The 25,970-nt window shown below is 38.6% G+C and overlaps 1 long non-coding RNA gene across 1 annotated transcript; it reads left to right on the top strand.

The window, feature by feature from the left end:
- The first annotated feature begins 23,532 nt into the window (after positions 1-23,532).
- Positions 23,533-24,610, top strand: LOC130930740 (uncharacterized). Its single transcript, XR_009067103.1, has 2 exons — positions 23,533-23,801; positions 24,248-24,610. It is a non-coding gene; the product is annotated as an uncharacterized LOC130930740 (long non-coding RNA).
- Positions 24,611-25,970: the final 1,360 nt, after the last annotated feature.

Here is a 25,970-nt window from a genome sequence, read left to right as displayed (position 1 = left end):
AAAGGCCTCTCCATTTAGGTTTTTCTAACATAGAGTGATGAAATTTGGAGAGTCAAAACTTTGTGCAAAACTGCTCCAAAAAGTCTCTTGCACACACATTCCAAATCCTACAGGAAATCGGGTATTTTGGATTGAATGTGAACTTTTTATCGATTTACAGTGTGCACATTTTACACCTTGGCACCTAGGGAATTAGTTTGATCATTCTCAAAATTGGTGAGACTGTTCATGAGGCATATGAAATCTTAAGTTATAAAAATGGTGTGTTTTCATTCACGGGCCTGACCTGGGCGGGCGGCCAAAGTCGGCCATTTTTTCGCCAAAACACCGAATTCGGAAAATGACTGATAACTCCCTCATACAACCTTCAATCTATTTTAAATCTGCCATGTGTGTGAGGTATACCAGCCTGAGCAGGACTGGATTGAAAATTTACCATTTGTGCCTGGCGCCTCCTAGTGGGAACAGGAAATGCCCTTTTTTACGGGACACACTCCTCCTCTAAAGGGAAAAAATCAATCTACCTCAAACCTGCATAAGGGAAACCTTAAGACCTGTCTTCAGGTGCCTGATGAAAAATATTGAAGTTTCGTTGAAGCGGAGGGGTCCAAACAGGAAAGTGAAAATGACTGTCAACAATTTTTCTCTCCAAAAACTTTGAACAGTCATAACTCGGCAGATATACAAGATATCTGCGCCAAACTTCCCGTGCTTGTTGAGAGTCATACCCTGAAGGGCCTTGTAGGGGTCATTTGCATCAACCCTACAGCGCCAACTAGTGGCGATAGAAAGTCACTCGTTTTTCCAAAACATGTCCAGTTCTTTTCATGTTGGTCATTGTAGTTTCAAGACCTATTAAAATACTTTTTTACGGCCCATGTCCACGTGTCTCTGTCTGTTGCCGTGACGACCCTTTGTTCGCCATTTAAAGGAAATATTTTTTTTCAGAGACTCAGGGAGCTTATAGAGCCACAATAGTTGGCACACTTGGTCGAATTGGCCCAGTTAGAAGATTAATTTTGGTTTTGAATAAGGGCTTGGCTGCACAGCTCAGTAGTGGCTCCTTTTTTGTAGTACTCTCTCCAACAGGGGTTTTTATCTCTTGGGTGTGGGAATGTAAATAGGCGACATTCGAGCATGTTAGGTTCTAATGAGATGATTAGAGAGGAGGATCTGCCACCACCCTGACCTGCACACAGTCCGAGTTGCGTGACGTCCGAGTTGCGCTAGATTGCGAGGGCCCGTTCAGTCCTGCTTGCAGGCCTAGTTTTCATTGTTACGTAATTTGTTTAAAATATGCGCGTAAATAATTTTTTTGTCGTTTTTTTTGTTTGTTTGTTTTTTTAAACAAAACAGACATCAATTAATGATTATCATTCCGAATAATAAATATAATTCTTTTTATGGCTGGGTTGAAACAAAAGCGGTTGCGCAACGTCTGTAAACGGGGGGTTTCCAGGGTAAAACGGATACATTAAAAATAGTTCAGGGGCTTAATGCGCCATGAATCTGCTATGGCAGCATATAGACATTGTTCTTCTATCAAACACAACAGTTCTTTTGGCTTAAATTTTAAAGAGGAGTGCAAGAGGAGAAACTGCTTTTTCAGACTTGTCTGTGTTTTCCGCCATATCTTAAAGTTGCTGCAGTTAAAAAGCTTGTAGTTGGATCTCGGGATTGAGCTTCGCGGCGAGCCACCTCCTCCAGCCCCAGCCTCTCGCCCAACCCCGTAAAACGATGTAGTCTTCCCTCCCGCTTCTCTTTCTACTCTGGTTAGAGCTTGTTTGTGCTGCTCTCTGAAGGGAGTGGTACACAACGTTATAGGAAATCCTCAATTTCTTGGCAATTTCTTATGGAATAGCCTTCATTTCTAAGAACAGATTGTCGAGTTTCATGTGAAAGTTGTATTTTTCTAGCCATTTTGAGAGTTTAATCAAACCCACAAAGGGGATACTCCAGATACCCTACTCGCTCAAAGGAAGATCAGTTTTATAGCTTCTCTAACCACCTAAACTGTTTTGAACTGTGCCAACATACAGTGCCCTCCATAATTATTGGCACCCCTGGTTAAGATGTGTTTTTTAGCTTCTAATATATATATTTTTTAATTCAAATAATATGGGACCTTAATGGAAAAAAAGAGAAAAATCCAACCTTCAATTCAGGTGCATTTATTCAGTGGGGGAAAAAATCCCACATAAAGAAATAATTATTTCAAATAATGTCTGTCACAATTAATAATACTTTGTACTACCCCCTTTTGCTAACAAAACAAGGTCAGGGGACTGAGATGGCCATGGGAGGAGCTTGATTTTCTGTCTGGTGAACCATTTCTGTGTAGATTTGGCCATATGTTTAGGGTCATTGTCTTGCTGAAAGACCCAGTGACGACCCATCTTCAGCTTTCGGGCAGAGGGCAACAGATTTTGATTTAAAATGTCCTGGTATTTCAAAGCATTCATAATGCCATGCACCGTAACACACACACAAAAATACACACGGTCCCATGCTTCATCTGGGACCGTGTGCTTTGGTCAGATGAGACCAAGATTGAGCTTTTTGGCAACAAACACTCTAAGTGGGTCTGGCGTGCCACAAAAGATGCGCATGCTGAAAAGCACCTCATACCCACTGTGAAGTATGGGGGTGGGTCAGTGATGCTGTGGGGCTGTTTCGCTTCCAAAGGCCTTGGGAACGTTGTTAGGGTGCATGGCATCATGAATGCTTTGAAATACCAGGACATTTTAAATCAATATCTGTTGCCCTCTCCCCGAAAGCTGAAGGTGGGTCGTCACTGGGTCTTTCAGCAAGACAATGACCCTAAACATATGGCCAAATCTACACAGAAATGGTAGACAAAATCCAGCTTGTGAAACATTATCGGAGAAGATTAGGTGCTGTTTTGTTGGCAAAAGGGGGTTGTACAAAGTATTAACACCAGGGGTGCTAATAATTGTGACACACGTTATTTGAAGTCAAATAATTATTTCTTTATGTGGGATTTTTTTCCCCACTGAAGAAATGCACTTGTATTGCAGGTTGGATTTTTCTCTTTTTCTCCATTAAGGTCCCATATTATTTGAATTAAAACAAATATTAGAAGCTAAAAAACACATCCTAACCAGGGGTGCCAATAATTATGGAGGGCACTGTAATTGCACAAGGTTTTCTATTCCTCCATTATTATTCCAAGGCAACTAGCACAACGTACCATTAGAACACTGGAGTGATCTTTGCTGTAAATGGGCCTCTTTACAAAACTACGAAGGTATTAGGAGTGGGAACCTCTTGTTACCTCACGATACGATACGGTTTGCGATACAAAGCTCACGATAATGATCTGACGATATGGTGATACAATGATTATCGATACATTGGTCAGGAAATCGTTCTAGGATATTCTACAAACAACTAATAAACAGAAAAACAAGCTTTGGCTGTGAAATGGAATGAGTTTATCACTAGTAGACGTCAGTGGCAGCCAATGCCAGGCAATTTCGATATTTTGTCACACCCCTAGTAGATATTGCGTTAAATCCAGACTTTTACAGCTAGAATAGTCATTTACCACATTATTAATGTATAGTGTTTTTCTGATTAGTTTAATGTTATTTCCATTGACAAACAAAACAAAACGGTGCTTTTCTTTCAAAAAGGTAAGGTAGTGTACATCTATTGAAGGGGCAATTGTTGTGGTTCAGGAATTAGCAATGATAAGTAGGGGACACGCCTGAAAGCAACAAGGTTTTTTTTTTTTTTTTTTTTTTTACAAGGTTAATATGACTGTTCCTCCTCAAATGTGTCAAATCATACGAAAGCAACACATTCCTTTTTTTTTTTTTTTAAGGTCAACCCTTACCCCATGACTGCAATCCTAGTGTACAGTCACATGAACATGAGCATTGTGTAACATCCTCCTTCTGCCTTCTCACTCAAGCTTCTGTCTTTTTACTAACCACCTCGACGTCGGCTTTAATTATTTCATTTGAGGCCCTGGGACGTAAGCTGCGAAGGAATCACCGACCAGAAGTGGAATCTGCTGCTGCTTGGCCTGAAGGTGAACATGTCTTTTGTTATCCCACGACAGGTACTCATTGCTACTTTTTTTGAGGGGGTGGGGGAGGCAAAGCACTGGCCTCCTAAGAAAGCTTGCGGTGTGGACTACTAACATGTGGAAAATCTTGAGGCTTTCGCTGCTTGGCCTGCAAGGAGGATTTGTGTTCTTTGACAGGGAGCGTGCAATGATGACTCAGAAACAGATTTGCTTTTAAGGAAATGAATTATCATGGTTGGAGATGGGATTGGTGGTAGTGAAGGTTGTTTAGTGTTAGAGTGTTGTTAACATGTCCACTCTGTCATAATATATATATATATATATATATATATTTTTTTTTTTTATTAAATCGTTTTGAAAATTACAAATATATGGCTGAAAACAGACAAGACTGAAAAAGCAGTTTCTGCTCTTGCACTCCTATTTAAAAGAAACTGCTGTATTTTAAGCTAAAACAACTGTTGTGTTTGATAGAACAATATGTCTATATGCTGCCATAGCAGATTCATGGCACATTAAGCCCCAGAACTATTTTTAAGTTGTCCATTTTACCCTGAAAACCCCCGTTTACAGATGTCGCGCAACTGCTTTTGTTTCAACTCAGCCATCAAACGAAGGTAATTAATTATATTATTCAAAATGTCTGTCGTTTTTAGCTTAGGATCATTCATTGATGTCTCATATTTAATTTAAAACAAAAAACGACTTTAAAAAATTATTCATTCCCATATTTTAAACTTTTAAACAAATTATGTCACAATGAAAAAAATGGCGTCTGTAAGTCACGGATATCTACCTCATAACTATCGCTTGATTGTTTTTTGTTTCTGTCGCATTTTCTCCGATATGTTAGATGATAAATAATTGATCCAAACAAAAAAGTTTTTTAAAAAAACATTTAAAAGGGTAAATATATGAAAAAGAAAATCTCGACCACTCCTTGATGTCTGCGATTTCTGCATCGCGACCCTTGTTATATTACCATGTTTCACCCATAAAATCCCCAAAAAAATCCAGCTGTGGCCATTCACAGTTGTGTCTTGACACTCAGTGATACATGCTACAGTTTTTGGATTGAAACAAAGTAAGTACGCGATAATATCTCGTTAAAGTCATGGCGTCTGTAATTTTGTTCTCGCGTGCTCTCACTTCCAGATAGGGTTTTGCTGTTTAAAAAACTTTTTTTTTTTTTAAAACGTCGTCTACAAATTTTTCTTCCCCCAGAAAATGGAGATTTTAAGCTTTCCAATGATGTATCACACATGCATATCGGACAATTTTGAAAGTTAGCTAAATTGGGGGTCTCAGAGCGGAACTTCAAGTCACCTGAGTGTTTTTTGCCATATATATATATGTAATGAACTATGCACAGGTAGCTCTCGGTAAATTAATCATGTTGCTAAGCAGCAATCCACGGTGAAAATCCTATTATTTCCTGAATATGTCTAACCTGTCAGCAAGCGCACGTATTTTTGCTGTTTGCTTGTTTCTGCTGTTCATTTTGAAAGTATACAGTACATAAAGTGTGGAACGTTGATTGGTATTCATTCCCAAATGTTAACAGTGACTCAAGACAATGGCGTTTAACCCTTTAACACCTAAACCAATTTTGGCCGAATTTGCATGCATTTGATGTTGCCTTTATATTTCAAAGAAAAAAATGTGCACAATGGCCAAGTTGGGTCCCTTTTTTCAGGACACCTTGAACTTCATGTTCAAACTGTTTTTTTCTTCTCGGACCAATTATAATCCACATTTTGGACCCAAAAAGGCAAAAAAAAAAAAAAAAAAAAAATCTCTTCAAAATTTGTAATGTTGATGTCCCATTGACAACCAAACATGCTCGACCAACTGTTTTGAAGCTTGATAATATTTATTCAACTTGTTAGGATAAACATTCAGTAGAAAAAAATAAGATTGAATAGTTTTATGTTTGACAATTCAACACAAACAGCAGGTATGGTCATTGGCATTTTTGGCCTTTGGTCAAAACAGGTTATATACAGTGCAAAATAGTGAGAAAAAAAATATCATCTAACACAAAAAGGGTTTGGAGGATATATTTGTGAATTTAGGTATTGTACCCATCACCTTATCAAAAATATATACGTACATGCAATCAAGCTTCTAGAACACACATCTATATAAAAATTGAAAAGATTTTAGTGAAGAAAATATAACATTGAAAAAAAGTATTTTCAAAAATATTAACAAGTAGTTCAGTTCAATTCAAATTTTTCAGGCAAGCAACCCAATAAAGTTTTTTTTTTGCGAACTCAATAAAGCTTCTTCTTGAGCAGGTCACGGAGGGAGCTGCGTCACACACAACGTCACACAGCCTACTCTTTCGCCGTTTGCGCACTGCTGTCACTTCTACTCGCCGAGACGCCGACTCATCCAAAGAAAACAACGACAAATACGACTCATCTTGTTCCTTGAGTTAATGAAATAATGCATTAGCCTGCGCTAAATTTAGTTTTAAAGATTCATTCAGCACGTTTCAAAGTCGGTCGCTCAATCCAACCGGCCGTTGCGTGCTTCGCATGCCATCTTTTCCTTAGTTGGCGCCTCGCTCGGAAATTTATTAAAAATATTCACATTCGGTTCGTCTTCTTGACATCACAACGGCTCTTGGAATATGTAATATTTTGTGCTGCTTTCGGTTTTGAAAAAGGACAGGAAATGATGGAAATATGGAGATAGATACATGGTCCATGTAGCGTTTTAATGCATATTTGTGAGTGCAATAAAACTATAAAACTCAAATGATATTATCTCCCGTTTTACTTGGTCGATTGACTTCAAATAAAAACTGATGTGGACATCAACTTCCGCACTTTCAAATAAGACCAACCAGCGGTACGTGGGTGACGTAATTACAGCGTGACAAAGCTTCAAAGATGATATGCGTAAACGCGTCGCTGCCGACACTTTCGGTGTTAAAGAGTTAATGGAAAAACTGTCTGAGTGTGTGCGAAATGGTAAATTATGTATTGACTCATCAAAATACTGACTTCATTCATACTATTGACTTCATGCTCAGGTAATGTCAACAAACAATATCTTCAGATTATACTTTGCACATTTAGAACAATAAAAATGGGAATTGACAGTTGGCAGAGGCATACATTTCATTTTTAAAAATTCTACCGAAGTACACTAAAAATGCATTTTTATTTCATTACATTGCAAGACTGTCAATACATTTTTGTTTGCAGCAGTTTACTGTATGTCATGAAGAAAATATTAATTGCATAAAATTACAGTATATATTAAATAAAAAAAATAAAAATAAAATAATAATTGCAATCATGTAAGTTTTTCCATTTAACTATTTTTACATATAACAACAAACAAAACATCTTTTTTTTAAACTGGACTTTATTCTGGCGTATTTCTCAATTTTCCTAACAACTGAATGAAACATCCATGACTTCCGCAATCAGCACTTGATGCCTTAGGGCACTTGTTTTGACCACATTTTTCACAGTAATATCTTACAACAACACTGGTGAATTATATTACATGGGTAATTAGGGTGAACTAGAAATCTTCAAACTGGACTAATTGTGCGTGTGTTCTGTTTTGTTTTTATTCGTGAAAAGAGGGCACCTTTTGAAAATCACTGAAGGCTATACAAGTCGTACTATGGAGCTGCTAAAGTGATATCGACAGAAATAAAATAAATTTAAGCCATCTGGTGTGCACCAGATAGTATGTGGTGTGCACTAGAAACTATCTGGTAGACATCAGCATTATATACAGTGGGGCAAATAAGTATTTAGTCAACCGCCAATTGTACAAGTTCTCCTACTTGAAAAGATTAGAGAGGCCTGTAATTGTCAACATGGGTAAACCTCAACCATGAGAGACAGAATGTGGAAAAAAAAATAACAGAAAGTCACATTGTTTGATTTTTAAATAATTTATTTCCAAATTAAAGTGGAAAATACGTATTTGGTCACCTACAAACAAGCAAGATTTCTGGCTGTGAAAGAGGTCTAACTTCTTCTAACAATGTCTAACGAGGCTCCACTCGTTACCTGTATTAATGGCACCTGTTTCAACTCATTATCGGTATAAAAGACACCTGTCCACAACCTCAGTCAGTCACACTCCAAACTCCACTATGGCCAAGACCAAAGAGCTGTCGAAGGACACCAGAGACAAAATTGTAGACATGCACCAGGCTGGGAAGACTGAATCTGCAATAGGTAAAACGCTTGGTGTAAAGAAATCAACTGTGGGAGCAATTATTAGAAAATGGAAGACCTACAAGACCACTGATAATCTCCCTCGATCTGGGGCTCCATACAAGATCTCACCCCGTGGCGTCAAAATGATAACAAGAACGGTGAGCAAAAATCTCCTAGTGACCTAGTGAATGACCTACAGAGAGCTGGGACCACAGTACCAAAGGCTAATATAAGTAACACAATGCGCCACCAGCGACTCAAATCCTGCACTGCCAAACGTGTCCCCCTGCTGAAGAAAGTACACATCCAGGCCCGTCTGCGGTTCGCTAGAGAGCATTTGGATGATCCAGAAGAGGACTGGGAGAATGTGTTATGGTCAGATGAAACCAAAATAGAACTTTTTGGTAGAAACACAGGTTCTCGTGTTTGGAGGAGAAAGAATACTGAATTGTATCCGAAGAACACCATACCCACTGTGAAGCATGGGGGTGGAAACATCATGCTTTGGGGCTGTTTTTATGCAAAGGGATCAGGACGACTGATCTGTGTAAAGGAAAGAATGAATGGGGCCATGTATCGAGAGATTTTGAGTGAAAATCTTCCATCAGCAAGGGCATTGAAGATGAGACGTGGCTGGGTCTTTCAGCATGACAATGATCCCAAACACACAGCTAGGGCAACAAAGGAGTGGCTTCGTAAGAAGCATTTCAGGGTCCTGGAGTGGCCTAGCCAGTCTCCAGATCTCAACCCCATAGAAAATCTGTGGAGGGAGTTGAAAGTCAGCGTTGCTCAACGACAGCCCCAAAACATCACTGCTCTAGAGGAGATCTGCATGGAGGAATGGGCCAAAATACCAGCAACAGTGTGTGAAAAGCATGTGAAGAGTTGCAGAAAACGTTTGGCCTCCGTTATTGCCAACAAAGGGTACATAACAAAGTATTGAGATGAACTTTTGGTATTGACCAAATACTTATTTTCCACCATGATTTGCAAATAAATTCTTTAAAAATCAAACAATGTGATTTTCTGTTTTTTTTTCTTCCCCACATTCCGTCTCTTATGGTTGAGGTTTACCCATGTTGCCAATTACAGGCCTCTCTAATATTTTCAAGTGGGAGAACTTGCACAATTAGTGGTTGACTAAATACTCATTTGCCCCACTGTATGTGGTGGGCACTAGAAACTATCTGGTAGACGTCAGCATTATATAGCATTTACTAGCTGACTTTTGCTATGCAAGTTAGCCAACTGTTCTTTTGTTGTACTTAGATCCTCATTTGTTTTCTTTTTTTTTTTTTTTAATACTATTTGAGCCTAAGCTCAGCTTTTTTTTTTTTTTTTTTTTTAAACAATTGTATTTTTTTTCTTTCAGCAGAAACTTTAGTATATGAACTGTTGTTATAAGGATACTGTACAATAACCCATTACATTACCACATTAAGGCAAAGAAATACAAAAAATAAATAAATAAATCATTGAATTCCGGCAAGAGAAAAAAAAAAGAAATGAAGTATTCGTCCAAAGAGCATGAGTGCCCTGCCCTCTAGTGGAGAAAATAGTTCCTAGTTTGAATAGGGAATACTGTAGTTCCTTTATAGTTACTAATATGAACAGGGCTGTCAACAGACTTGCAGGGACCCGGAGACAAGAGACCTTTATAGCACCCCTGCCACCGGCTTGTCACGACAACATACGCAGTACTTTTCACGCTTTGCAAGCAATTACAGTGACAGTTAATTTGGACAGTTAAATTTAACAGACCGTAATGTGATGTGACACAATATAAACAAATATTTTCCATCTATTGTCCCATGTAGGCTACAATACAATACAACTGACAGTGCTATGCCTGCCTGCTAAGCAACAAAACAGTATAACTAAACATCCTGTGCCTGCCTCCTCCACATCCCTGGGGTTATGAAGCTTTTTTGACAGCAAAGTCATTTATAACATATGTGAAATCCAAGTCTGTTCTGTGTGCAAAAAACAGGAAAAAAATATGTTTGATGTTGAAGTTTTTTTAAGTCTATATTGAGTAGAGGCGTGCGGAATTTCCGATTCTTAGATTATTCGCGATTCGGCCGTGGAAGATTCAAAAACGATTCACAAATATCCAAATTCCGATTATTGAATTATACCAGGTAAAGCGGAAGTAAAACACAGTCAGCGCGGTCTTTGGGACGCAATGAGGAACGGACCGAGAGTAAATATCATGTTCAACTCATGCCGCCAGATGAATAAACAATCATACCTGATTGCGGCTGACAGCCGCTACAAACAACGCCCAGTTGCTAGTTGCTACAAACATACGGCTACAGTAGATATCATATATATGTAGAACTAGATGCAAAATGACAGACGACGTCGGTGTTAGAACATGTATTGTTGAACAGAGATGCGAAATGACACTTTCCGGCGTAAGTAAACAGCCGCCATCTTAAAGCAGTAGACCTCTCTAGAAGGCTCTGTTGTAGCGAACCTAATTAACTTTTTATCTAAAATACTCCTAAATCGGCAGAATCTTGTCTTGAATCTATCTTTAAATGACTTTGACAAAAGTAGACAGAAGGGAAATTGTGGAATAACGGGAGCAATTTCAACAACTGTTAACAGTTGATTCACAACATTAAATTCATTGAATATAGTTTAAAGCTGCTGATACAGAATGGGGACTGGAGTTTTTTTATTTACTGTTATTTTTGTATATTTGTTTACTGTTATATGTTAACTTGATACTGAAATTGTAGTTTGGTTTAGCCTGACAGGATTTTTGAACAATTTTGGAACTAATGTACAAAACATTTAAAAATAAAAAATAAAAATAAAAAAGGAGGGCGGGGTGCATCAATAATCGTTTTGTAATCGAATCGGAGCCTCTGAATCGTAATCGAATCGTTAGGTGCCCAAAGATTCCCAGCTCTAATATCGAGTACAACATAATATTTAATCAGACAATGATCTAAATAAAACAGAAATTTGTGAATGTAAAGTAAAATAAATCAAGGGTCATTCAGGGGCCCCTATGGTCCTGAAGCCCCCCTGTCGACAGGCTTGATTATGAAATCAAAAGCATCATATCTCGGGTTTTCCATGGTCAATCGGTGCCAAACAAAAACTGGGAGAGAGGTTTAAATCAGCGATTTTGAGTCACGTTGAGGGCAGCGCTCTATGTCCAATACTTCATTTTTTACGGTGCTTTAAAGACGCCACGTGATTGAACAGGTTGACGTGATCACAGAAAGGTGTCTGATTGGTGTAATGGAGTCATGTGATTATTGCTGTGGCGTCTCATTGGTGAAACAGGGTCCCCCCAGGATTGATCAATCTAAATTCAAGACTTTTAAGACCTTTTTCAATGCCATTTCAACTGAAAATTAATACTTTTCTCGCACCCATTATTTAGATAATATTGAATCATGTTAAAAAAATAAAGCACTGAACATAAAATTGAACCTCAGTCACTAAGTGTTTGACAAAAAAATGCACATTTACTGAAGATACAATTAAAACACATTTAAATATAAGGTCTTTCAGAATTTTTTTTTCCAGGATAAAATGGATTTTACACTATTATTGTAAAGCAACTTCAGAAATTACATTTACATATACACGGTCACATTATACTCTTTATGTCACCTGAAACAAGAAAAAGGGTTTCAACAACAACGTCCGTCTCGAGACGGCTCATTTCTGATTTGCTCTAAAATGCGAACACTTATTGCCCATGCACGCCAAGAAGCGAATGCTTCCCCCTGCTGGTTTAAAACCGTAGGTACAACAGTGTTTTCAGGCTGAAAATTGTGTGGATATGTTCCACAAACACAACGAAATAAGATTAAACATTTTAAACATTGGGTAAATCTGTGGACACAACAAATTATTAAAATAACTATTTTAATATTATTTATCGAATTTAATTATTACTATTTATCCAGTTTATTAAAAAGAATTCAGATACTTATTGCACTTTAAAAGTGTTGAAATTACATAAAATGCACATAATACTTGTATTTATAGTTTGAAATATATTGTATGTCTCTCACAGAATTACATTTAAAAATATGTGGTGTTCATGACTCTCTCTCAGCTAAAACGGTTCCCGACCCCTGGTCTATTGCAACAGAACATTGACAACACTGAGGTTTTGTTTGCACAGTAGCAGTTCTAGGACCAAAATTGGCCAAATCCTTTGACAAAGTATATCATCGAGTGTAATGATCTTTGTAAAGAGTCACCATTCAAGTATTTTAAACTCCACTCATCTTGTGTGTGTTCCAGAGCAGGATGGCAAACGCGGGCTCATGTATTTGGTGCATTGTCTGGCTTGTGCTGCTGCTGTTCATCGGCTGGCCCATTGGCATCACCCTGGGGGGTCTCTATGGCCTCGTCAGCCCCCTCACCACCTGCCTGGGCCTGGACCGACTGTCCGACCTGCTTCTGGAGGGCGCCAACCTGGGCCGCACCTGCGCCCTCAATATGAGGCAGTGCAAGCCACTGTGTTGACGGTTTCGCGGTGACGATAGAGGCTACGACCACGGCTTCGCGGCGTTTCGTCGGCGATGACGCTGCGCCAACGAGATAAGAACTGAACAATAGCGACGCTCTGACTTGTGAATGCAAACTTCTAATGCGATTAAACCTGCTTTGAACTCGTGCCTGCGCCTGCTGACTGTTTCTCGCTCTTGTTTGTTCACAGGAGGAAAAGTCACGCACTTATTTTTCCTACTTTGCTTGTATTATTTTTATTTTATAATTGTACATTTCCCTTGTTAATTAAGTGAAAATGTTTACCGTAATTTCCCGAATATAAGGCGCACCCATGTATAATGCGCACCCCAAATTTACTTGTAAAATCTAGGGGAAATTATTGTACCCCTTTATAAAACGCACCCTAATTTTAGCACCACTAAATAGAAGAATACAAGAAAACAGCTCGTGTACAGATACAGAATTGTCATTTTACTGACTGGTGAAACACAGCACAAGCATAGCACACTGGTAGTTCAAAACATTACCATAAACTGACAATATTTACCGGAATAATATGATGTGACAACTTCTCCAACTTACCCGAATCTAAGTGAAAACAAAACAGATGTGACTTTTCTTTTAAAGGCTGCTGTATAACTTGCTCGTTTCATCATGATGAATAAATGTTTCTTCCATGGATTGATACGGTAAAACGAAAGTGATAACGTAAGTCGGAAATCCGTGAGAGCTCATCGCTATCGACACGACAGTAACAATAGGAATTATTGTTATTTGGGTTTGAGTTTCCCGAGGGACAGATATAGTTGACGGACACACACAGGAAAGTATTGTTACATTTGTTATGGTCCGAATTGCGGCGCTGCAATAAACGTTGACTCAAATGAGTTCAAGAAACTAAATTCTGTGCTTTATGAAGAGTAAAAAAAGCAGAATTTAACACAGGCGAAATCATTTGGCCGATCAGAGTAAAGTATTACCAAAACAAAATGGTGATGTCACCTACCGTAATGGTCGGCAACGGGTCGCCGCATACGTTTCTTCAACATAGGGTGACCAAACATCCTCTTATGCCCGGACAAGTCCTACTTTCACGTAGTATACTCGTCGTCCGGGCGGGTTTGATAAATTCATAAAAATGTCCGGTTTTTATGATTTTTCACTGGACCAATTTGAAGAGAATCCCTCCGGCCGCTGGGTGGCAGCAGTTGACATGGCTCCTATTAGAAGGGAGGGAAGGAGGAGTTCTTCTTGTTTTTGTTGGCAGTTTACCCCTATCATGAGGCATTACCGCCATCTACGATTTGGCCACAACGCCTGCCCAGTTAAGTTTTTTTTTTACAATAAATACGTATATAATGGCAACTGTTGACTTCTGTCGGAGCTTTGATTGTAAAATCCCGTTTGGTGTCGCATCGTTGCGCTGCCAATGATTGTAAACTTTTCTAGCAAAGTTTGATTTTTGCCTCAGCTAGCTATCAGTAAGCTAAATAAGTAAGTAAGCATTATGGGAAACATAGTTTTGAACTGCTACTTTTGGAAACAATTGTTAGTCAGTTTTTTCGGTTATTGTTTGTGTGCAATCTAGAACATTGAATGAGAATATAAATTGAATGGGAATAACAATTCGTCAAGGACAATTGTCGTGATACTAATTTATAAAAATGTTTAGTTGGCACATAGCCTACTGTGTGTATGTGTATTGACTGGACTACATTTTCATGGGTCTGCATTCTATATATATTATTATTATTATTATTTTTTTTCAAACTGCATTTTTCCATCCAGAGTGAGGGGGCACACTTTAAATATATTAAAGTGATATAGGCATCTTTGAGCGAACTTGGAGTAAAATTCAAGTATCTTGAGGCCGGGCTGAGTGTCCTCTTTTTTGGAAATCAAAATATGGTCACCCTACTTCAACACAACGTGGCCGTGTCAATAAAAAAAAATAGTTCATATACAGTGCCCTCCATAATTATTGATACCCCTGAAAAAGATGTGTTTTTTTAGCTTCTAATAATTTTTTTTCAATTCAAATAATATGGGACCTTAATGGAAAAAAAGAGAAAAATCCAACCTTCAATACAAGTGCATTCATTCAGTTGGGAAAAAATCCCACATAAAGAAAAAAATATTTGACATCAAATAATGTGTGTCACAATTATTAGCACCCCTGGTGTTAATGCTGTGTACAACCCCCTTTTGCCAACAAAACAAAGTCTGGGGACTGAGATGGCTATGGGAGGAGCTTGATTTTTGTGTCTGGTAAACCATTTCTGTGTAGATTTGGCCATATGTTTAGGGTCATTGTCTTGCTGAAAGACCAAGTGACAACACATCTTCAGCTTTCGGGCAGAGGGCAACAGATTTTGATTTCAAATGTCCTGGTATGTCAAAGCATTCATGATGCCATGCACCCTAACAAGGTTCCCAGGGTCTTTGGAAGCGAAACAGCCCCACAGCATCAATGACCCACCCCCATACTTCACAGTGGGCATGAGGTGCTTTTCAGCATGCGCATCTTTCGTGGCACGCCAGACCCACTTAGAGTGTTTGTTGCCAAAAAGCTCAGTCTTGGTCTCACACAAAAATACACAGGGTCCCAGGCTTCAACTGCGACCGTGTGCTTTGGTCAGATGAGACCAAGATGGGTGGTTTTGGCTAAGCAAAAGCAAATGACCGTCTAAGGTCTTAGTCACATGATCTGTCCGAGAAATAATTTTGACCCATTATAAAACTTTTTCAAAATAAAATCTTTTAAAATCTTTTTTTGTTCATTTTATTTATTTATTTTTTGTTTATTTTATTGCTTGACAACTTTTATAGACAAAATTTTACCGGAAAATTCTAATTTTAAAATCATATATAGCAGTGATGTCCAAACTATTCTACATAGGGCCGCAGTGGGTGCTAGATTTCATTCCTACAAAACAAGACGACATCTTTTCACCAATCTGGTGTCCCCCAAGTGTAATCAGTTGGTTGCAGTCAGGTGCTGCTTGTTTTAGCACAAACTTCATTGGTTAAACTGTCTGTGCTCGATTGGTAGGACCAAAAACCCAGACCCACAGCGCCCCTTGAGGACAGGTTTGGACACCCATGATGTCCCATGATGATATAGAAAAGTCAATTACATGCAATGACCAAACCCCCCCCCCCCCCCCCCCCCCCCCGCCCTTAAACTCTGCTTATGTTTGCTATGGTAATTTTTAGAATCATATTTTTTTCTTTTTTTTCTGAAACAATATTAACAAAATGAGTACGTTTTTTAAATTTAAAAATCATCTGCTTTATGTATTATTCTATTGTTACTTGTCTTTTGAAAAATTAACTGAAATAAATATGACTATGGCTTAAGCTTCTTGAAGCAATGGTGGTTCGTTTGGTCTTTTTAAAGTCGTAAAATGCCGCTGTCAAATAAAGTGTTACCGATTGTTGTTTACATCTGTAGCGCTGCAATGCATGCTAGGAGGCAAATTGGATGACAAAAGTGTTTACAGCAGGTGGCAGCAGAGGTTGACTGTCTCCTCCAAGGGAGTAGTGATGGCCAAATGAAGCTCCTTGAAGCAATGAAGCATTGCAGCCAATTGATTTAAAGCTTCATGGTGGTTCATTTGGTCCTATGGCAATCTTATGATGCTGCTGTCAAATAAAGTGTACCCGGTTAATATCTTTTTGTGTAAATATCCCATAATACAGTGAGGACAGCTGCGGCTTATAGTCCAGTGCGTCTTATCTATGAACAAATGCCATTTTTGTGTCAAATTTGGTGGATTATAGTCAGGTGCGCCTTATAGTGCGAAATTTACAGTAGTTTTTTTTCTTCGAGAACATTTTTGCAAAATATATTGATACAATTGCTTGTTACATAGGACATTCATCAGATTTCCACTTGTGTAGCACTCACTGACTTTCTGTATACTATATTAAGGAAACTTGTTGGATTTTGATCGTCAAACTAATGCTTCACTAAATGAAAGATACAAACAAATCTAGTTAGAAGAAGAATCTACGGAATTTGGGCGAAAACAGCAACAAAAAGTTTTCGTTGCTGTTCTTTATTCATGTTGAAAGAAGTGTTTCTATTCATAGGAAAGATTTGAAAGCTCTTACAAAAATATTGACCCTCGGGATTCATGCCTGACTGACTTATTAAATGCCACAAGGAGACAAACAGAAGTACTGTGCCTGACTTTGTCCTTGAGTTTCTCTTCTGGCTACAGTTCACTGTACTTTTAAAATATTTTTATGGAATTAATTTATTTCCATCTGAACTGATTCATCTATATTTATTTTTTTTTTAAGTACTTGTTGCGACATCACCACATGTCGGACATGTGATCCTACTTCAATGAAAGAAGTTGGTTTTTAATACCTGGTCATTTCTTTGTCTACTGATTTTTGTTTTGTTTTGTTGTTTTTTTACTTTTAATTAGGGCTGCAGCTATCGAATATTTTAGTAATCGACTGAAAATTCTATCGATTAATCGAGTAATCGGATAAAACTTTTTTTTTTTAGGTAGCAGCGAGCAATTATAAATATACATGAGAAAACAAGACATTTCATTTAATATTGAACCATTTTCAGTCAATCGTCTTATTTTCGATGTAAATTGTTGAAACTAGGGCTGCAGCTATGGATTATTTTAGTTGTCGATTAATTGATGAACTTGTTAGTTCGAATAAACGAGTAATTGGATAAGGAACATGGAAAATTAAAATACCTGAGCTGAGCATTAAACGGTATAAAATAATAATAATAATAAAGATCTATGTACAACAAAAGAACAATGTCTAACTCACATGGCAAAAGTCAGCTAGCTTAAATGCTATAAAACGCAAACGCTTCTATTTTTTTATTTATTTATTTTTTACAATGCTCTGAACAAATGGTTCAGACACATATTCCCACAAAAAAACTGCTGAATATACCAATAATCTTCATGACGAATGCATTAGAAAAAACATTAGCTCAAACAAAAACTTGGCTTATGTTGGTCTAAACATGGAGCAGATGGATTCAGCCATGTGAAAGAAGGCAGACTAGAGGGCAGTGTATCCACCCAAATCAATAAAACTCAATGCAAACACTTTCAAAATAAACCATTGCAGCACCACTTTAATTAAACGAATTCTCGAAGCAGCAAAATTTTATTCAAATCTTTTTTTTTCTAATCGAATACTCGAGTTAATCGATTAATCGTTGCAGCCCTACTTTTAATACTTTTCCAGTGCTTAATAATAAACCATTTTGAGATCACCATTACCCTGCCTGGCCTCCCTGGTTCAAAGCACTTGGGTCCACTCCTTGTTTCCCTGACAGTTTCCAGGATTTCCAGTCAGCCTGTGATGTCAGCGAACACTATGATAATATTGTAAATGACGCATGATAATGTTGACTCATTCACTACAAAACAGTGTTGTCACTAAAGTGTTACTTAGAAACTGTATTAGTTTCTTTCATTTACGAGTACTCTAACATGTTCATTTTTCCAAACCAGTAATCTCATTAAAGTTTGTTTCCTTAATGTCTGTGGGTTATTATTTTGTTGTTGCCTCATTATGTATGTAGAATGAAGAATACTGTAGGCCAGGGGTGCCCAATCCTGGTCCTCGATAGCCCCTATCCAGCTTGTTTTCCATGTCTCCCTCCTCTAACACACCTGAATCAACTAATCAGTATCGTTATCAAGCTGCTGCAGAGCTTGCTGATGAGCTGATCATTTGATTCAGGTGTGTTAAAGGAGGGAGACACGGAAAACAAGATGAATAGGGGCTCTCGAGGACCAGGATTGGGCACCCCTGCTGTTGGCATTGAAGGAATTCGGCTTCCCAGCCAAGCCGCCGGAACAGCGACAGCCGAACCAGTTGGCGTCCCGCTGTCGCAGCCCAGCAAGTCAGCCAGAAAGTCAAACCCTGCGTGTTCACTCCAGTGTTAACCATTTGTACTGACTCCATTTGGAATGGTTTAAAGAAGGCTTACCGAAAACAGGTTGACAATTTATTTTGTCGACAATGATCAAAAAGCAAGGCAAAACAGGTGACGGAGAGGCAATGCAGGGTCTGCAAAACAACGGATACATCAGAATGTTAAGGAGAAGCGACAGTTGTTAGCTAAATGTTCAGTCTTTTGAAAGCTGCGGTGGAGTGGGCCGGGCGGAAGGCGTGCCTGGGGGTTGTCTTGGGATAATCCTTCTGTGGCAGGTTTGGGCGGTCAAGTTCGTGGGTCATCTTTCGTGGCTGGGTCGTGGTAACCACGGCAACTGAAGTGGGGGTTCGGCATGCCTTGACTTCTAAGGCGCCGAGCTATCAACTTGTTGCCTTGGTAGGGCGGGGATGTCCTGACCCGACCGAAGAGATTCTTACATCTTTTACTTTGCTTATCAGGCGAGGGCTGATAAGCTGGTCCACTTTATTGTGTCAAAGGGCATGGAGTTCGTTTCTTTAAACTATGGTTAAATGCTTTACTATAATGAATGTGTTAGACTAATGCAAACAGTTATACGGTGTCTGCGAGAAAAGTAACAATCCCCTTCATCATGTACGAAGAGCATTTTGAATAGAAAATGTTAGAACGTTTCCCGCCATGTGTTTATTTCTATGGTAACCACTCATAGTTCTTCCTGTTTTGGTCTCGAGTCACTCGCGCTAAGTGTTTTGGGACTGAGAAACGCGTGTGCCAACGTGACGGCTCATTTGAGCCGAAGGCAGCCACCTGCTGAGATGTGCGAGGGAATGTTGATTCGTTTGCATCCACGAATGAACGTATTTTTCCTTCATTCTGGAGGGTTCCAGCAATAAGTTGGACCCGCTACATGTGTGGCCGTTTCGTAGCTTTGCTGCTGCAATGGCGGGTAGTCAGCGACCATTATTTACATCATATCCATGTTGCAGATTTATGCCGTGAGGTGATGTGTTCCTTTAGCGTCTTTGGGATGTGCTGTATGTCTGACTGAGTGTAAAGTGCTGAGTTGCCGCTGGGTTTTGCGGCCAAATTGACCGCGTGTGTGTACGGCGTACTTCCGGGTTGTGCGTGCGCATCCGCACCCGCCCCCACCTTTTTGTTTATTGCACTGTGCAAGTCATTTCTTTGTTGTTGGTTATTGTGCAGTCAATTTGCATTGTTTTATATTGGCACTGATATGCCGTTAACCCTAAATTGTAACCCCCTAACCCGAAATTCAGAATTTTTTACATTAGGCTTAATCCTCAAGTTAGCGGGGTTCAATTAGTTGGTGGAGTTCCATGCAGTTTACCAGTTATTTGTTAGTTTGAGTGGCTAAAGCTAGCACGAGTCAAAGGTGGTTGAAATCAACTCCATCGACTAATTCAACCTCCGCTAACTCGAAGATTAAGCCTTATGTCAAAAATTCTGATCTTCCCCTTTAAATTCAAATTATCGGAAAGTCAATTACATGCGATAAAATTTTTCTGTTGTCATTCTTATCTTGAGGCGGCAAAGGAATAAAAATTGGTTGAAAAGTAACTGAATAATTACTTTTAAAGTAACTTAGTTATTTTGATAACGTAATCGGTAAAATACCTAGGTAACTTTTTCGAGGTGTAATCAGTAATTAACTCATTTACTCCCAAAAATGTATAAAGGTTTTATTTTTAATTGTTTCAGCGTCCCAAAAACGTATTTATTTTTTACGTTTTTTTTTCCACAAGAGACATCTCTAGGTTCTGATGCAACTTCGCTCCAAAGCAGATTGGTCAAAATTCATTTTAAAGCAATAAAACTTGCCACTGGAGGGAAGTAGCACATTTGGTAAGAAGTCATATGTCAGGAAACGGAAGTCGGGAGAAGCGAGAGAAAAATGTGGAGAACGACCCAGCCGGAAACGCGCACGGGCAAACCAGTTCCCCACCAGGAACACAACATGCCCCACACAAGGGCCCCAGGTGAACTCTGCCATGAGGCAGCGGTCACCACACAGGTCCCCCCAAGAATCCACCCACACAGGACGCCAGGCGCAACCCGATTTAACGGAACGAACGGTCGGGCCGCACGGCTGGGGCGCCTGTGGAAGACGACCGAACGGACGACCAGGAGGACGTCCAGGACACCAGGCAGCGGACGACCGAGCAGAACAATCGGGAGGACGTCTGGGATGCCAGGCGTTGGACGACCGAGCAGAACGATCGGGATCACCAGTGTAGCGGATGATGTTGTTGAGTCTGTGTTGCTCGTTGAGTAGAGTTCGCTTAGCCGTGTTCGGCAGCTCGTGTCTCTCTAGTGTCTCGTGACTCAGCCGGAAACGCGCACAACAGCGTCATCTCTCAGTTCAATTGTTTAGTTATGTGTAAATAAATTGTTACTTTGCTTTTAAAAGCTCTACTTATCTTGTTGTTTATGTTATTTTGTAGAAAGAAAACATTCGGATGTGTGGGATGTCACAAAAGCAAAAAATAGCTGCGTTAATGTCAAAGTTATATTTGAAATGTATGCTTTTACAAAAAGCTCAATTTCTCTGTTTTTTCATCAGAAATTGGAAAATTGCTCAAACTAAGCTACTTCTAATGCTCATTTCTAAAGAATGGAAAAAGATATGAACTAACTTTTTTTTCCCCTGCTGAAAGAGGAGAGTCTAATCTTTCTTTTGGTGGGTTCCATGTTTATATAGCAATAGAACAGAATTTTCTGTGGACCTTGCAAAATCAGTCAAAATCCAGTAAAACCGCCGGGAGCGAGGGGGGTTGCTCCGGTGAAAATGGCTGGGAGTGAATGAGTTAAATTACTTCAAATAATCTGTGACAACAATGCTACCAAAGACGTGGAGCAATGTTTTTATAATGTTTAACTGTTAATAACTTCAGAACAAAAAAGAATGGAAACAAAGTTTATTTATGATGAAAGATGGGGATCCTTTTTGTAATTTCCGTGTTCATGTAGCCATAAAACACAATTTTCTGTGGCCTTTGAAAGTAGGGTATGTCTTGTGATTAGGGTTGTTCCGATCATGTTTTTTTGCTCCCGATCCCGATCATTTTAGTTTGAGTATCTGCCGATCCCAATATTTCACGATCCGATTGCTTTTTTTTTTTGCTCCCGATTCAATTCCAATCATTCCTGGTAATTTTTCCCGATCATATACATTTTGGCAATGCATTAAGAAAAAAATGAATAAAACTCGGATGAATATATACATTCAACATACAGTACATAAGTACTGTATTTGTTTATTATGACAATAAATCCTCAAGATGGCATTTACATTATTAACATTCTTTCTGTGAGAGGGATCCACGGATAGAAATACTTGTGACTTTGTATATTGTGACTAAATATTGCCATCTAGTGTATTTGTTGAGCTTTCAGTAAATGATACTGCAGCCATGCCCCAATGCATGATGGGAAGTGGAACCATGATGGGAAGTAAAACCATGACTGTGCGTCGTGCTACTAATGGATATATTTTCTCTACTTTGGGAAATAACTCAAGGTGTTAAGACAGAGATCAATTGCACATTGCTTCCCCACATTGCTTCACATATTTCTAATCATAGGGAGAGGGATTGCAAGGTTTTAGCCAATTGAAGAAAGGCTCCAAAGGCTGCCAAAATTCAATCTACTCATTATGCGCTGCCGTTTATCTCTCTATATAGGTAAAACGGCATTATTACAGATTGAGCGCGACAATGAGTGAGAGGGTGGTGCAGCGCATATATTAATAGCGTTAAATATTTTAACGTGACACATTTTTTAATAAACTAATTGCCGCCGTTATCGGGATATTTTTGATAACACTACCTTAAGCCTAAACTAAAGACTCTGGATGAGTGTAACATATTATGTCTGTAACGTTAAATACAATTAGAAAACGATTTTAATTAAAATATATATATTTTAAAGAGGCATGGCCGATATTTTTTTGCCGATTCCGATACTTTGAAAATGACGTGATCGGCATCCCGATCGATCGGGACATCTCGACTTGTGATTAGGGCTGTCAAACGATTAAAATTTTTAATCGAGTTAATTACAGCTTAAAAATTAATTAATCGCAATTAATCGAAATTCAAACCATCTATAAAATATGCCATATTTTTCTGTAAATTGTTGTTGGAATGGAAAGATAAGACACAAGATGGATATATACATTCAACATACAGTACATAAGGACTGTATTTCTTTATTGTAACAATAAATCAACAAGATGGCATTAACATTATTAACATTCTGTTAAAGCGATCCATTGATAGAAAGACTTATAGTTCTTAAAAGAAAAATGTTAGTACAAGTTATAGAAATTTTATATCAATCCTAATGTTTTCATTTTAATAAAATTTGTAAAATTTTCAATCAAAAAATAAACTAGTAGCCCACCATTGTTGATGTCAATAATTACTTACACAATGCTCATTGGTGCTGAAGCCTATAAAATCAGTCACACCCAAGCGCCAGCAGAGGGCGGCAAAACTCCATAAAACACAATTAATAAGTGAGCATTTCACTGTACCGTCATTTAAATGTGTCTGAGCGGGGCATCTGTGTTAATAGCGTCAAATATTTTAACCTGATTAATTAAAAAAATTAATTAACGCCCGTTAACGCGATAATTTTGACAGCCCTACTTGTGATTAAGAGTGTGACAATATCTCGATACAGCGATATATCGCGATATTTTGCAACCCGATCGGTTATCGATATGCTCCCGCCAAGTATCGATACTTTTATTTAACATATTGGCCATACAATGGAGTATGGATGCTGTCAACTGCTCAATGTTTGTTGAGCAATTCCTTGGCGGGCCACTAGGGGCGCTCGGGAGTGGCGGTGAGGGTAAAGTGCGCACAAGTTGTCTAGAGAAGAAGAGGAAGCTCAAGTGGGTTGAAAAAATAAAAAAGCTCCGTGAGAACGGTGGAGGAAAAAATGAGAAAAATATTGCTACAAATCACACATGGGGACACACTTTAGATTTTACACCAACAAGAAAGGAAGTAAGGTGAACAAGGACTTTGCTGTATGCAAGAATTGTCTAAGAAAAATAAGTTTCACTGGGAGCTGGTGACGTAGTGGACACTGGAGTTTGTGAGCTTTGCTTTCATCACTTCAGGTAAGAAAGTTTTGCAATGTAATTGACTTTTTAATTTACATGTATTATTTTGATGACATTTGGTGTTGAATGATATAAAATAAACCAGGACCCTAAACTGGATGAAAATGAATATCGAACAAGCCCTCATGAATTTACCGATTTATTTGATATTATTTGAGAACCACTTTCCATCTAGTTTACTACACAAACTGTTATTACTGTCATTTTGATACAATAAGCTATAAAAATTGTTTGAATAGGTTCCAAGATATATAAAGTGATGTGCATGATAATTAATGTTGCTTACATATTAAAAATAGGTAATTATTGCACTTTTAATTTCTATACATTCAATTCATATTTCTTTTAAATCAATACTTCCAACACAAAAAAAGAAAATCAGGATTTCAACTCAAAAGCTATGAAGTAGCTAATATTTTTTGTTTTATTTTGTTGTTTTTAAGGTGAGGAAGACTGTGACTGAGCAAGTCTGGCATCTTAAATGCTGAAGCAGATAGTGGAAGTGCTCAAACCAAGCAAATAAGGTCATATACGAAGAAAAGACCCACCAATTTTATCATTGCCCCACTCCAAGCTCAACTGCTGACACCTATGGCACTTTTTATTTTTATTTTTTTATTTTTTTTTTAAAGATTTAAAACTTTAAAGAAATTAAGGGTGCCATTCATCATGATCTTTCCAAGCGATATCAGTGGTTGTGGTTTGTTTCCTCTATATGTGCAGGTGCACAATTTGCAGTAGATTTATATTTTACAGCAATGTTGCACAGAAAAGGTGTCACTGTTTAATAAATGACTTAAACAGTATTTTTTTCTATTTTTAAATATCTTTTTTTCCCGTTTCAACAGTTGTATCGTAGAATGTCATGTATCCAATTTCTGACCAATATATCGAAAATCGCTGCATCATGATATCGTGAGATAATCGTTATCGTGAGCCTTGTATCGCGAATCGTATCGTATCGTGAGGTGCCCTGAGGTTCCCACTCCTACTTGTGATATGTTGTTTGGAAGTGATTGAGTTAAAAGACAACACTAGAGGTTTCACTGTAACTCTGCACCACTTAAAAACACTCGAATGAAGGACAAGAAACGCTGTTTTGAAATCAAACTGTCATTTCTTGTTGATTCCAAACATCCTGAGGACAGACGACGTGCCAGAAGATTAAACAACAAACCAACAAAAATAAGAAGGTACGCCTAAAGGCAAACACAAGGTGTAAATAATGAGCTCAAACTGAACAAGTAAGATTAAGAGTTGATTTTTTTCTAATGGTTGAATTTAAAACACTTATTGTCGAGTTTATATATTTGACGGAGTTGAATAAAACCCACCCAAGCATGAAATGATTCCAGTTGGAAAAAATGGGATTGTTATTTTTCCCATTGTTGGAATTTGCGGATGCTGTTAGCTTTCATTTATTACATAAGAGGCCAACGAAGCAGCGAGGTCATCGCTGGGGGTCCGCTGCCAACAACATATGATTCACGGCTCACTGTGTGCCCTTTATATCCTGTCCTCCTCATCCGCGCAGTGGCGGGAAGCCTCGGCGGCTCCTCCGCCATTGGCCCTTTTTCCGCAACGTCGCCGCTGTTTGGCGCCGAGCGGCAATGTCACCCCGCTTGCCTCCATCTTTGCCCGGGCGGTGAATAAAAGCAGAATATGGCACATGTCACAACAAGACACGTCCCCGAGGCGCTCGCTGTGCTGACGTCGCAAAGAATAGACGTTGTCAGCATCTGCAAACGACTTTTTTAGGGCGGAAAGGATTTTGACGGAAGGGTGGAATCGCGGGGAACCCTTTTGCCACGTAGTCTGTGGTCCAGGGTTAAAATCTATAAAACGCAGAGCTCAAAGCTGTAAAACGAAGTAGTGGATTATACAGTAGTCTGAAAATTGCAGTGTAAGCAGTCTTAATTTTTGGGGATGAAAATACTTATCAAATAGTCCTTGTAACATTTTATTTATGTCAAAATGTGTACGTCTTAGTCTAGTTTTCCTCGAACAAAAAAAAAAAAAAAAAATGTTTTAGTTGACGAATACACAAACTGTTTTAGTCTGTGAAATTCAAAAGTTTTCATCCAGAAATAAATAAATAGATAAGAGTTCCCAATGATTTTGAATGAACATTGACAGACGAGCATAAACTGTAGCATCTCCAAGGAC

The sequence above is a fragment of the Corythoichthys intestinalis genome, chromosome 15 (assembly GCF_030265065.1).
Source record: "Corythoichthys intestinalis isolate RoL2023-P3 chromosome 15, ASM3026506v1, whole genome shotgun sequence".
NCBI lineage: Eukaryota > Metazoa > Chordata > Actinopteri > Syngnathiformes > Syngnathidae > Corythoichthys > Corythoichthys intestinalis.
This window is presented reverse-complemented; position numbering and strand designations above follow the sequence as displayed.